Below are 15,546 nucleotides of genomic sequence, written 5' to 3'. Positions count from 1 at the left end.
CACTCCAGCCTGGGTGACAGAGTAAGACTCCCTCTCAAAAAAAAAAAAAAAAAAATTATGTACTTAATGTCTAGCCTTTTGCTGATGGGAGTTCTTATAAAATGAATGCTGTACCAGCTCTCATTTCCTGGCCCAGGTTCTCTGCCCTGTCACAGGAATGGCAGTTTCTGGTCCAGCCTCAGGCCCCACGCTGGGCTCACCTTACAGACCAGCCCCTGGTTTATCTCCCATGAATCACTGTGCCCCTGTACCCGCCTGATGCGGGTTAGAGCAGCCGATCCTCTTTTCTCTTCCCACCTGCCTCTGAACCGTTTATCTGGCTCTCAGCTTAGACCACCTGGGTAGCGTGTGCCTATTAGGGGCGGTAGATTCTCTTCCCAGGTAGACTGGGAGCCCCTTAAGGGCAGGAACAGATCTGCCTCAGCTCTGGTTTCCTACATCCCTACTCAGAGTATGGGACATAGTAGGTTGTCCAAACAGGTATATTCATTGACTGAAAGTGGCTGAGTCAGGATTTAAACGCACCCAGTCATCCAAACTCAACTGAAGACTGAAGGAGGCCCTATGAAAATCTCCAAATTCTCTCTCCAATTCTCTCTCTAGGCAACTTTTGCTCTCTGGCACCCTGCCCTGGGTGTTCCAGCTTAGAAGCCCTCCTCAGCCTCCTAACTCCATCGCCTCAACTCAGGGAGGCTTCTGGGCTTCCCCTCGGTTCCCCCGCCTAGCCTGTGGCATGGAAACTCTCTCCAGGCAATAAGTGGAGCATTGTGGGGCTCACCACATCTGTTTCCTTCTTCTTAGGAGTCAAAGTCATTGCCTGATATGCAATGCCTTGAAAACCTTCATTTCATAGATTTTTGCCCCTTTTTTGTTTGTTATTTTAGACAGGAGGGTAAATTTAGTCTTTATTAGTCTATTTTGGATGGGAGTGCATGTCTATTTCATTAATTTGTACTGCTATAGAGTACTCCATGTTTGAATGTGAATAGACATTTGGATATGAAGCTTCTGGCTGTTGGGAACAATGTTCCTAGGAAACTCTTGTATATGTTTTGAATATACCGTTGTATGAATACATTAGAATTTATTTCTTCATTTCTATTGTTAATGCACATCTTCAAGCTTCCATCTGGGGTGATCATTCCTTTTGACATGAAAAATACCCTTTTAGTATTTCCTTTAGTGCAGGCCTGCTGCTGGTGAATTCTACTATTTCTGTTATTAAATGTCTTTGCAACGGAGCCTACCTCCTGCCCTGAAGGCAAGGTCCTCTCCCCTTCCAACTGGGTGTTTTCTCAAGAGATTGGGAGAAAGAGGCAGGCATGCATCCTGTATTTTTAATTAAAATAAAAAATAAAAAAATATTTCTTCTTTATTCTTGAAGGATATTTTTGCTGCTATTGAATTCTAGGTTAGGAAGTATTTCTCTTAGCCCTTTGAAGATAACATTCTATTCTCTTTGGACTTCTATTGTTGCTTTTTTTTTTTTTTTTTTTTTTTTTTGAGACAGAGTCTCACTCTGTTGCCCAGGCTGGAGTGCAGTTGCGTGATCTCGCTCACTGCAAGCTCTGCCTCCTGGGTTCACGCCATTCTCCTGCCTCAGCCTCCCGAGTAGCTGGGACTACAGGTGCCCACCACCACGCCCGGTTAATTTTTTTGTATTTTTCATAGAGACGGGGTTTCACCGTGCGTTAGCCAGGATGGTCTCGATCTCCTGACCTTGTGATCCACCCGCCTCGGCCTCCCAAATTGCTGGGATTACAGGTGTGAGCCACTGCGCCCAGCCCCTGGACTTCTATTGTTTCTGAAGAAAAGTCAGCCATCAGTCTTATTATTTCTCCTTTGAAAGTAATACATGTTTTTCTCTGGCTGCTTTGAATAGCTTATCTTTATTTTTGGTTTGCAGAAGTTTTATCACAATGTGCTTAGATGTGGTTTTCTTTGTATTTATTCTGTTTGAGATTCATAGCATGTCTTTTTCAGTGTGGTTTGCAAATAGTATTTCTTGAATCTGTGATGATTTTGCCTTTCCTCAATCTAACTTCATCAAGTATAGATAAGTGTATTTCCCATAATTCCCAAAGCATGGTAAGAAAGTTCTACAAAATTCTACTAAAATCCTGGGATAACAGGAAAGAAATCATAATGCAGAGATAGGGAAAATATTTTAAATTAGCCACTATATTCTTGTCTTTAGGGTTTAAACTTAACATACTTCCTTGGAAGAGAAGGGTCCCTGGTGGAAGTCTCTTTCTCCAGCTCATGATCTATCACCAAGAATGTGTCCCTACCTGGAGTCAGGGCATTCCACCTTCTTATCTGATGCCTGGTGAGATGGAAAACTAGTTTCCCTCTGTCTCTCTAGTTTAGCATATGCCTCTCAGTCAACATTTACACTTTAATGCAGAACAAATTAGCATCTCATTGCTTAGAACTCCTTCATATCAGAATAAGATTTTGGATTTACTACTGAGTAATCAAAATGTCTCTTAAAATATTTGCACCAAATAATTGATCAACTTGTTACCACAGGTAAATTCTGTTTCTATTTCTATATCATATATATATAAGAAAAAAGGATATAAAGGAAAAATCCCAGAAGCTTTAATATAGACATTATCCTTCCTCCAACTCCACTTTTAGCCAGTAATATTGGGATCCAATCACAATTGGATATTGATATTGATCACTGAAATATTTATGTCGCTGTGGTGGGTCAAGGCCACATTACAATAGGCTTGATGATGCAGAGAGAGGGGGACACAGAAGTTGACACTGGCAAAACAAGGAATCCACTTCATGCCAACAGTGCTGATGTGGACCCTCCCCCTCAGCCCAGCAGAATAAAGGGTTGCCAATGGGCAGCAAGGGCTTCCCTGCCCTGGTGGATTTGTTGCTGTGCTTTGACCATTTGGCTCCAAGTGCCCCTGTATGAGGGCATATTTGTATCTCTACCTCTACCAGCTTATTTGCTCTCTCAGCAGCGAACCAAAGTGGAAGCACCCTTGAACCCTGGTCTGAATCGCTATTCTTACCAATCTTTGTACCCAAGCAAACTCTCTGTGATCTGGCCCAGCTCACTGGTGCATATATTTTTCCAAAATAGCAGATACAATTACCTACTTGCCCAATCCCTTCTAGACTGCCTTCCTGTTGTAGAAGCTGGAAAACTAAAATGACATTTTCTAGGCTCCTCTACAGCTTGGGTTTCATGTATGACCTGAGTTCCATCAGGAAAGTGCCCCAGTCAGATGTGGAGGTGGAAGTACATCCTAGGCATTGATGACTGCATGCAGGTGGATAGAATCATCTGGAAAGGAGCTGTGACAGAGGTGTCTGGGTATTTCAGGGCTGTCCATGGGGGAGTTTCTAATAGCCAGAACCTCACATAGGTGCCAAGTTACAGGTAGTGTTGTTTCCAGTAGAAATTCCCGTGGCATAGTTGGGCGTTTTGGCTGGCTGCATTGTCCCTGGCCCTGTTGTCTTTGGCTGTGTAGCACTAAGCCTAGTTCTCTTCTCCTTCTACTTAAACCTGTATGGCGTACACAGCTAAGAACGCTGACTGGTGCAGCTTTCTTGAAGCACTGATCCCATTGGTTGTAATTGCCTGTCTTCTCTTCTAATATAGCCTGAGTTCCTTGAGGGGAGAGATTAAATCTAGTTCATTTTTATGTCCTTAGCACCCAACACAGAACCTGAGACGGAGTATGGACTCAGCAAAAATTCACTGAAAGCTTAAATGATATGTGAGTCATTTATTATTAAAAATCCAATCTGAGCGATTTCATCTACTCAGGAGCCCTGGGCTGGCCTGCAGAGCTTCAGTACTATCTCAGTGGTGATCACGGTCACACAAGTCACCTCATTCAACAGAAGAAAACAGTCTGCCCAGCAAAACCATGCCTGCATGACAAACAGCCAGGCCTCCCATCAATGGAAATCATGTTCATGACGGAATCCTGCTTGCATGACCGGCTGAACGTGGATCAAAACAAACTGGCTTCCAGGACACTGGCAGGTTCCAGGATGCAAAACGACATTCACTACGAGTGGAGCATATAAAAGCAGGTCAGAGAAAAAGAACCAAATTTATACTATGTTGCCATCAAATAAATTCTAAAATATCACCGATGGAAAAAAATCCTCCTTAAAGAAATGTCACCCCAAACTGCCCCTAAGCATCTGCTTTTATCTCTTCATGTGACTCCTCATCCCTGGGTCTTCCTAGTGACCAAAACACAGGCCCCCAGTTTTGTTTTCTCTCTTAAGCTTTTAGTTTTCTGTGTCACTTTTCTAAGTTGTGGGATGTGCTTCCCATGGACCCTCTTGACGGCTGGCAGCTGCCCACCAAGGGGAAGCATCTAGACAGTAGAATGCAGTGGTTCAGGGCATGATCTCTAGCATCAGGCAGACCTGCTTCAAGTCCCTGCTCTGCCATTTCCTTGCTGCATGGCTTTGTGTAAGGCTGTTAACTTTCCCAAGTCTCAGCTTCCTCATCTATAAAATGGGAATAATGATAAACATTCTTTTTTCTTTTTTGTTGAGACGGAGTCTTGCTCTGTCGTCCAGGCTGGAGTACAGTGGCATGATGTCGGTTCACTGCAGCCTCCGCCTCCTGGGTTCAAGCAATTCTCCTGCCTCAGCCTCCCGAGTACCTGGGACTATAGGCGCACGCTGCCATGCCTGGCTATTTTTTTGTATTTTTAGTAGAGACAGGGTTTCACTATGTTGGCCAGGCAGGTCTCAAACTCCTGACCTCGTGATTCGCCCGCCTCGGCCTCCCAAAGTGCTGGGATTACAGGCATGAGCCACCGCCCTGGCCATAAACCTTAAGAGATAAACAAATGACCAGCAAACATCTGAAAAAATGCTCAACATCACTAATGATCAGGGAAATGCAAATCAAAATTACAATGTGATACAATCTTATTCCTGCAAAAATGACCGTGATAAAAAAAATCAAAAAATTATAGATGTTGATGTGGATGTGGCGAAAAGGGAACACTTTTACATTGTTGGTGGGAATGTAAATTAGTAAAACCATTATGGAAAACAGTGTGGAGATTCCTTGAAGAACTAAAAGTAGAACTACCATTTGATCCAGCAATCTCACTCCTGGGGTATCTGCCCAGAGGACAAGAAGTCATTATACAAAAAAGATATTTGTACACGCATGTTTATAGCAGTACAGTTTGCAATTGCAAAAATATGGAACCAGCCCTAATGCTCATCAATCAATGAGTGGATAAAGAAATTGTGGTATGTATGTATATATAGGAATGAAATATATAGGTATGTATGTATGTATGCATGTATAGTAATGAAATAATGGCATTTGCAGCAATCTGGATGGAATTGGAGACCATTATTCTAAGTGAAGTAACTCAGGAATGGAAAACCAAACATCGTATATTCTCATTTGTAAGTGGGAGCTAAGCTATGAGGATGCAAAGGCATAAGAGTGATACAATGGGCTTTGGGGACTTGGGGGAAAGGGTGGGAGGGGGTTGAGGGATAAAAGACTACACATTGGGTACAGCGTACACTGCTCGGGTGATGGGTGCACCAAAATCTCAGAAATTACCACTAAAGAACTTATTCATGTAACCAAACACCACCTGTTCTCCTAGTGACATTTTTAAACCTAGTGACATTTTTAAAAAATAATAAACCTTGTTAAGGCTGCTGTGAGGATATTTAAGGCATGAGAGGTTTCAGCCACTGTTAAAGCTGCAGCTCTCTGAAGTGCAGGGCTCCATGAAGGTGCATTTCTGGGAATGAGGGAGCTCATTCCTCGTTTTGTCTTCAGACAAAGACAGAGGGGCCAGAAGAGTCTCCCAGGAAGAGGGCTTTGGCTTCAGACACAGAAGAGCAGAAGAGACTTGGGTTCAAAACAGGCAACTATAGCACTCCAGCTTGGTAGCTGTTGTGGGTTGAACTACGTCCTCCAGTCTCTAGATCTGTACAAGTCCTCACCTCCACTATCAATGAGTGTGAAATAGGGTGTTTTTTTGAAGGTGTGATCAAGTTAAGATGGATCATATTGTGGTGAGCTGCAATCCAGCATCTGGTGTAAGAAGACTTAAGAGGGAAATGACACAGAGATGCACAGGAAGAAGGCCATATGAAGATGGGGGCAGAGACTGCAGTTGTGCTACCACAAACCAAGGAACCGAAGCTAGCAATCTCCAGAGGCTGGAAGAGGCAAGGAGAGATCCCTAGAACCTTCAGAGAGAGCACGGCCGACACCACTGTGATTTCAGCCGTTCAGCCTCCAGAACTGTGAGACCATACATTCCTGTTGTTTGAAGTCACCTGTTTGTGACAGTTAGTTCCAGCAGCCCTAGGAAACCAACACAGTGAGTGGGTCAGGGAGGGACCCCTCAGGTCACAGGACGCAGATGGATGGGAGGGAGGATGAGACTTAGCTGATGACCATCATTTTCCAGCTTGGCATCTTGGGTCCAGCTGGCAGGATAGCCCAATCCCCGAAGACCATCTGGGATGCACACACAAGAGGCTGGCCCCCTTGACTCAAGGGGGTGCAACTGCTCCATGCCATCTATGATTTATGCTCCAGATCCTCCTTCTCCAATCAGGCCATGGCTGCCCCCACCTTAGACCACATCCTTCTGCAGCTCTTTCACGTTTCCTGGCCTGGTTGCCTAATTCCCTGACAGGTTGTTTCTACAAGCACTCCCATCCATCAGTCATGTGGTCATCTGTCCCTCATAGAATGCTCATTACACACCTCCCCAGCCCCAGCCCTGCGCTCACTGCTGGGGTAGAGGGGAGAGAGCATTAAGGCAGGGGTCCTGCCCTGAGGGAGCTCACAATAACCGGAATGAAATGTTAATGGATTAATTCAACACATGTTTATTGAAAACATATTATGCGCTGTTCCTGACCAGGGATTGGAAAGGCTGCAGAGGTAAACAAAACCAGACAGCAAGCCCACAGACTAGCTGAGAAACAGACACTAATCAAATAAAACCAAAGCAAAAATAAAACTGCAACTGGGCCATTAAGGAAAAGTAGGTGATGCCACAAGAGTCTACGTGAGGGGATTTGACCTAATTATGGTGGTCAGAGGGGTCACAGTAGACGGAGAGACGCCTGGGCTAACACCTGAGGTATAAGAGGCAAAGAGGGGAAGAAACAGTTTGTGCAAAGGTCTGGAGGCAGGATGAGGCCCAACAAGAAGGAAGAACTTAAAGAAGCTTTACTAATTTATTATAAAGGATACAACTCAGGAATAGCTGAGTGGAAGAAATGCGCAGGGCAAGGTATGTAGGAAGAGGAATGGAGCTTCCGTGGTTGGGGTGGCTGTAGAGTGTGAAAGAGAGAGGATTGTTGGTAAGATGAGGCAAGGGAGGCAGGCAGAGGCCAGGCTGTGTTAAGGAGTTTGGGCTTTATCCCAAAAGGAGTGAACATTAAGGGTTTTAAGTAGGCAGGTGACCCAGTCAGAACCTGGTGTCTGCAGCACAGAGAAGAGTCTGGAAATAGGTTCTCTGCGATGGGAAGACCAGGCAGGAAGCTCCTGCAACAGCCCAGGCGAGAAAATAATCATCCCTTGGCCTGAAGTCATGGAGGAGAGAGAGAAATGCACAGATTTGAGAGATGCTCTTGGTCATGGGCTGGATATGATGTGTGGAATGGAAAGAGGGGGGTTGGTGACTCTGTTTTCTGGTTTGTGTGACTGCATAGATGTCAGTGCCATTTGCTAGGAGAAGAAGCCATGAAAGAGGACCAGATCTGGGGGAGAAAATCCTGAGTTCAGACAAAAGTTCTTTATAAACCATAATGGTTGCAGAAATGTCAGCTGTTACCATGTACTCATTTAAAAAATATTTAATGAATGCTTGCTATCTGTACCAGGTGCTGGAGATTAACAGGAAAGAAGTTAACATTGGATGCACAACTGTGGGAAGAGTGTAGAGAGATTAAGAGGGCACCATGGTTGATGTCCTGGGCTGGTGAACACATCGAGGTGCTCGGAGGGTGGCACACTTGGAGAGGGCATGGAAGCTCCACCCCATTCCTACATATGATGCATTTCTTTCACTTGTTTATTCCTAAGTTGTATCCTTTATAATAAATTGGATAAGAAAGAAGTTGCATTTATTGATCCCTTGGGAAACACATGTTACAACTGGCTGTTTTGCATCGCGGAACCTCTTAAATGTACACCTGGATTATGGTTACTGCGATGGCCTGTTTTGATGAACTTCAGTGTAATTACCCAGAATATTGGCTTTTTTTTTTTTTTTTTTTGACGGGAGTCTCGCTCTGTCACCCAGGCTGGATGGAGTGCCGTGGTGTGATCTCGGCTCACTGCAACTTTTGCCTCCTGGGCTCAAGCGATTCTCCTGCCTCAGTCCCCTGAGTAGCTGAGACTACAGGCATGCGACACCACGCCTGGTTATTATTATTATTATTATTTTGTATTTTTTGTAGAGACGAGGTTTCACCATGATGTCTAGGCTGGTCTTGAACTCCTGGCCTCAAGCGAGCCGCCTGCCTTGGCCTCCCAAAGTGCTGGTATTACAGGCATGGAGCCACCGTGCCCAGCCTGGAGATTACATTTGTGAGAAAGGGGACATTGGATGAGAGACGTAAGTAATCAAAGGAGGTAAACTCGTCATGGTGGCAGATGATGAGATGAGGGAGTCACTCAGTTTGTGGTACTGAGTGATGGCAGCTACTTTGATGAGGTCAGCATTTTTTTTTTTTTTTTTTGAGACAGGGTCTCACTCTATTGCCCAGGTTGGAGTACAGTGGCATGATCTTGGGTTACTGCAACCTCCACCTCCCGGGCTCAAGCAATTCTTCACCTCAGCCTCCCGAGTAGCTGGGACTACAGGTGCATGCCACCATACCCAGCTAGTTGTTTTGTATTTTTTGTAGAGATGGGGTTTCCTCTCATTGCCCAGGCTGGTCTAGAACTCCTGGGCTCACATGATCTGCCCACCTTGGGCTCTCAAAGTGTTGGGATTACAGGTGTGAGCCACCGCACCCAGAGAGGTCAGCATTAACATTAAAGGCAGCAGAACTGGCAATCAAAGAATGGCAAATATTTAAAGTGTCGGCTACTCAGGCTTGTTCCGTCTCTCAGAAGATGACTTCATGGAAGCTCTGAGTACCCAGATGCCAAAGCTCTGCTGGAAGAGAAAGGGAAGCAAATCTTGATGAAAGATGAATGTGGATATAAATACTGCAGATGCCAGAAGTGAGCCTGAAGATTTTGAAGAGGGGGCCATCCTAATGGAGGGGTCAGTAGACTCCTGAAAACAAGTTTTGCCTGGATCCTGGCTGGCTATGAGTCAATGCAGCAGAAACTGAAGCAAAGATTAACCAAAGCTGAGAAATATCTGATCCCGCTTGTTGACACAGAATGTTCAGATATCGAAGGACCTGGAATGGAAAGTGGGCCCGCGATTCCTACACAGGAGTGAAAAGCTGGTCATTAACAAGGACACATCCCATGATCCTTTTGGTCATGTGACTACAGGCAATTGTAATTTGGAAGAAGAAAACTCAACTAGGGAATTTTTCCATAAGGAAACTGCTTAGGCTCAGGGCACAAGGCCCACATACTCACATTCAAGGTACTATGATTAAAGAATCATCATATCTTGGGAAGTTTTACAATAGACAATGTGCAAAGACATACAGTGACTAATTTATTAGTATCTGTATCTTTTTTCACATAATGTTCTTTTTATGTAATAGTCTTTATAAAAGTAAACAAGCATCCCTTGCTTTCAGGCAATTTGACTTGTTGAGGAATAAAATATATACAGAGTAACCAGAAATTAGCTTGTACATCATGTTGGAGAAACCATTTTTAAAAGAATTAGAATGTAGGCCGGGTGCAGTGGCTCACACCTGTAATCCCAGCACTTTGGGAGGCCAAGGTGGGCGGATCACGAGGTCAGGAGATTCAGACCATCCTGGCTAACACGGTGAAAACCCAACTCTACTAAAAATACAAAAAATTAGGCGGGCATGGTGGCGGGCACCTGTAGTCCCAGCTACTCGGGAGACTGAGGCAGGAGAATGGCGTGAAACCGGGAGGCGGAGCTTGTAGTGAGCCGAGATTGCGCCACGGCACTCCAGCCTGGGTGACAGAGTGAGACTCCATCTCAAAAAAAAAAAAAAAAAAAAAAAAAAAACAATTAGAATGTAATAAAGTAAGATTAGTTATTTAAAAAAGAGGAGCATCATGGCATCAGACAGATTTTGGTTTGAGACCTGGCTTGACTGCTTACTAGCTGCTTGACCTTGGGTAAATCACTTAACTTCTCTATGTTTCAGGAATATCTGTAAAATAGGATTCACATCCCTGTTCCTTAGCGTGTCATATGGATGTAGTGACCTCACACATGTAATGCCTTTACTGCATTTGACAGTTTTAGCACAGTGCATATACATGGTAAGTACCTAATAAAAAGATGTTATTGTGAGCTATGATTATGCCACTGCGCTTCAGCATGGGCAACAGAGCAAGACCCTGTCTCAAAAAAAAAAAAAAGATTCTCTATCTTTGTTTCTCTATGAGGAACCATTGCATATCATTTCATCTAATCTTTATAACAAGAGCATGAGGAGAGAATTTTTACAGAGAAGGCAGCCCTGTTGATTACTTATCCAGTAGCCTTTGCCCCTCTTCCTCACTGTAAGAAAGTAGGTTTTGTTGGGGCATTCATCATTCCATATTCAGGAAAGCTGGCCCCCTTTCTAGCCTCAGGGTGTATTCCTGATTAGTCTAAACCAATCATGGCGATACTGTGGTTTAGACAGTCACGTGGTCCATTCCAATCCAGTTACCAACTTGTCCGAGCTTGCCTAGGAATGTCCCAGGTTTAGTACTAGTAATGCTGCCTGCTGGAAATCCCTCAGCCCTGGGCAAACTGGGATGGTTGGTCACTGAGACCTGAGGAAAAGACTTCTATAGGGGTGTGTGGGTAGGCTGTGTGTGTGTGTGTGTGCATGTGTGTGTGTCTGTGTGTCTGTGTGTGTGTGTGAGGTGGCATCTGGAAAACGCTTTTCTTGCTAAGAATAAATGGTAAAGGCATACGTGGCAGGAAATGCCCCCTTTGACTGGATGTCTTCTGTGGGTTATTTTTGGAGCTGCTGTAGTCATCCTGCACCATGATTGGAGACAAGCAACAGGCTAAAGATGGCAGGGTGAAGAAATGGACATCTGGGCCAGGCGCAGTGGCTCATGCCTATAATCCCCGCACTTTGGGAGGCCGAGGCTGGTGGATCACGAGGTCAGGAGATCGAGACCATCCTGGCTAACACAGAGAGATGTCGTGTCTACTAAAAATACCAAAAATTAGCTGGGCGTGGTGGTGGGCGCATGTAGTCCCAGCTACTCGGGAGGCTGAGGCAGGAGAATGTTGTGAACACGTGAGGCGGAGCTTGCAGTGAGCCGAGATCACACAACTGCACTCCAGCCTGGGCGACAGAGCGAGACTCCGTCTCAAAATAAATAAATAAATAAAAAATAAATGGACATCCGGGCCCTTGAGGAAAATTCTGTGCTATGCTCAGGAGTTCTTGTTGTAAGAGTGTAAAATGAAATCCAAAATGGAGATGGTTATGTCAGAGGCCTCTAAAAAGGAGCCGGGAGGGCATGAGCATGAGGAGTTGGGCCCCAATCACATACACACTCAGCTGGAATTTCACCTGTTCAACTGGGCTAAGTCACCAACATTCTTAAGAAGCAGCTGCATTTGATTTGAACTCTTTATACTAGGACTGATCATAAATCTCCTGGGGAGACAGTGGCATCAAATTCAGCTAATCGTCACCGAAGAGGCAGTCTAAACTGTCAGCAAGCCACATTGACGTAGACTGTGCCAAATTCTTCCCCCTGTGTAGACTTACAGTAAACTTTCATAAGCTCCTGCCCAACCTCGCCTGGACAGAACACGATTTAGCTGCTTGCTAAATTTGTGACTCCCAAATTGCAATCCTTAAGACCCTGATTAAAAAGGCTTCTCTTGTGTTTGCCACTCCACAGTGTTGGTTTTATTTCTTATTAGTTGTCAAGAGTAATAAACCATAATACCTACTAATAGTTGTTACTTGCAGCCAAAAGCATCCTGATGCAAAATGGTAACCAGCTGGAAAGAGGCAGAGCTGGACATGAGCCCATCTTCGTCCTAATATTCATACATTCATACTAAACACCAGGACAGGGATAAGTCTAAACCCTGGGAACAATTCTATTTGTCTAGGACAGTATTTCTCAAAGTGTGTTACTTCCATGAGATGCTTTCTGCACAAAGGACTTGATGGTCAAATGAGTTTGGGAAACATGACATGCTATACTCTTACCAATACATATTCATTTTGGGAGTCCTGCAGTAAGGAAATCTGTTCGCCTTGGGTTAACTCAGACTTTCTCAAAATAATTTCAATGTGGGATTTTCAGTTTGTTTTTGTTTTTCTGAAACTCCTATTGAGGTCTCCCAGATGTTCCACAGAACACAGTTTAGGAAATAATGATCTAACATAGGGAATGGTGTCTAGAGGATGAGATGTCAGAACTGGGCTCTGAATAGGAGACCACATGTCTTGGTTTGCCTGTTGTTTGGTGTGATTATAATAGTGCCCCCTTTCACCTTGCAGAGTGTCACAGTTTGGGATGATCAACTGCAATCAGCTCAGTTCTGGCCAAGGAGGAAGGATTCCCCAGGTAGAGGAAGGAGAAAAGGACCCTTCTGGATGAAGAGACACAGGACTGGCCTGCAGTGTGGAGGCTGCACAGGCACCCACAGCTGGTACCCTCGCCAGGCCACTATTTTCTATGTGCCCCGGGAAGCAGGGCTGTCTGATGAGTTGCTTGGGCAACATAACACATGTGCAACCCATCAGGGAAGACAGAAACCTTGAGGAAAAAAGAAAGCTGCCCAGTCCTGAGTTTGTTAATCCTGCCCCCTCCAGCTTTGGGGTTTTTTTTTTTTTTTTTTAATTTAACACCTGTCTCCCTCATTAGACTAGAAGCTCTTCGAGGTCAGGAACTGTGTGTGTTCTGTCCATAGGTATATTTATAGCATCTACAGCAGTTCCTCATCTGTAGTAAAGGCCTAATAAATATATTTGTTGAGTGAATGAATCTGAGGAGAAAAACATTTTTCTAAACCGCCTTGTGCAGAGGATCAGCAGGGCGTTAACACTCACCGAGCCTCTATTGTGTTCTGGAGGCTCGCCAGGCAGCTTGCCTCCCTCAGCTCACCCGCCTCTCCAGGCAGAAATCACAGATGGGCTAATGACAGCTCAACACATCCCACTCGACTTCAGAAGCCCTGGTCCAGCCTCTCATCCTCCAGGAAGCCTTCCCCATCGAAGGCGCTTCCCCTTTGCAAAGCCCCCGAGCTTTATGGTATCCAGCAATTAACTGTGTGCGGCTGAGTGTGTTCTTTCATCAGACCGCTTCCCACTCCACTGTCAACACTTTAAGAACAAAGGGTACATGTTTCCAGGTCTCCTCCACAGTACCAAGAGCAGAAGGGAAACAAGCCCCTATGGATTTGTTAATTGATAGATTTTTATTTAACACTGTTCCAGCATGACCTTGACTTGAATACTCTTCCGGCAGCTTGTTCCTGCGGCTCTGGGTGCTCTGTCTCAGTTAGGAATGGCTTCAACAATCAGAGCACTTAGATACCTCACATCAGGAGCGTCTGGAGACAGGCCCCTGAGGCTGGGGCAGAGCTTCTGAAAGCCCTCAGGGACTCAGACTACCCTTAGTGTGTTTGCTTGTTGCCTCAAGGTGCAAGACAGCTGGTGAAGTTTCAGGTTTTGTATCTCTAAGGTCAGCCCCAATGTCCTTTTGATCAGAAAAGCAAAAGCTTTCCCAGGAGCCTCTAGCAAACTTCTGCTTCACCTTGTTGGCCACATGTTGTCACGTGGCCACACCTAAATGCAGGAGAGCCTGGGAAATCAACTGGGTAGGTTTTCCGCCTTTGTAGTTAAGGAGACAAAGGAAAAGTGGCTTGACAATGAATGAATGAGTGTTACATCAGTCCGTCAACAGTGATCACTATACACTCTGTAGAAGGAAGACAGGAAAAAGAAACCAGACTTGACATTAACTCAGACTGGCCATTCTGAAATCTCCCCATCTCAAGTAGGACCCAGCTTAGATTTATTTGTTTCCAGGGAGACACTCTAAGTTCTTGATTATATGTAAGCACAGATGCCTAGAGATATAAAAGGCGCAGTCCTTGTCTTTCAGGCTGCCTCAGTCTGGTGGGGAGGATGGAAAGGGCTGGCAGAAATAAAGCAATCATCTCAATATTGTGTGCTATGGTGGTCTGTGAACAGGAAGATGAGGAAGGAGGTGGCTGGGCACGGTGGCTCATGCACTTTGGGAGGCCAAGGCGGGCAGATCACAAGGTCAGGAGTTCAAGATCAGCCTGGCCAACTAATGACACCCCGTCTCTACTAAAAATACAAAATTTAGCTGGGCGCATGCCTGTAATTTGGCGCATGCCTGTAGTCCCAGCTACTCGGGAAGCTGAGGCAGGAGAATTGCTTGAACACAGGAGGTGGAGGTTGCAGTGAGCTGAGATTGCACCACTGCACTCCAGCTTGGGCAGCAGAGTGAGACTTTGTCTAAAAAAAAAAAAAGAAGAAAAAAAAGATGTGGAAGGAGGAGAAGCTAACTCTTGGTGGAAGGTGGTCATGGAAATCTACCCAGAGGTAGAGACATATGAGATGGAAATGGCAGTAAAATATACGAAGAAGGAGCTGGGAAGAGCATTCCAGATAGTAGAAGGTGCATGGGCAATAGCGCGGTGCTGGGAAGCAAGCATAGTAAATTTTGGGAGCATCAGAGAGTTCCATTTTGCTGGAGTGTAGGGTGCCTGAAGGAGGGAGATGGAGCTGGCAGGGCCAGACCACCAAAGACATGATGTGTGCTGCGAAATGCTCAGTATCCCACTTGGCTGCTAGGGTAGATGCTGGTGACATTTTCTGAGATGGGAATACTGAACTCAGTTGGGAATGTGGAGTTTTGGAATCTCAAGCTGTTTTTTCTTTACATGAGTTTCCAGGGTGGTCTTGCCCACTTCCTTGACTTCATCTTGTGGCTCTGAAATCTATACTCCCTGTCCAGATTTTGCTTCTGTATTCCCAATATGCATATCCAGTGCAGATTTTGCTGCATGGCACCATGTCTCAAATAGTAGCTTAAAACTAAAACTATTTATTTAGTCCTGAATCTGCAGGTTGGAAATTTGTTTGGGCTCAAAAATTAATGTCACCCTTAAAAACATAAAGGATGCAGGGGTGATGGTCCCCATGACATTTCCCACTTAATTCACTTGTATTAATATCTGCAAAATCCATGCAGATCATCCAACAGATGATGTAGTAACTACAGGATCCACGTGGTTGTCAGAAACGCTGCGCTTATGATGAATACAGTATTTTTATTGGACTAGATCAGCACAGCCTCTGGCATCTTGGCTTTAACTCTGTTAATGTGTTCTTTTTCAATCTCCCTTAGTAATCAATTAGTAATCAAAA

This window comes from Pan paniscus, chromosome 9, assembly GCF_029289425.2.
Source record: "Pan paniscus chromosome 9, NHGRI_mPanPan1-v2.0_pri, whole genome shotgun sequence".
Classification (NCBI taxonomy): Eukaryota; Metazoa; Chordata; class Mammalia; order Primates; family Hominidae; genus Pan; species Pan paniscus.
This window is presented reverse-complemented; position numbering follows the sequence as displayed.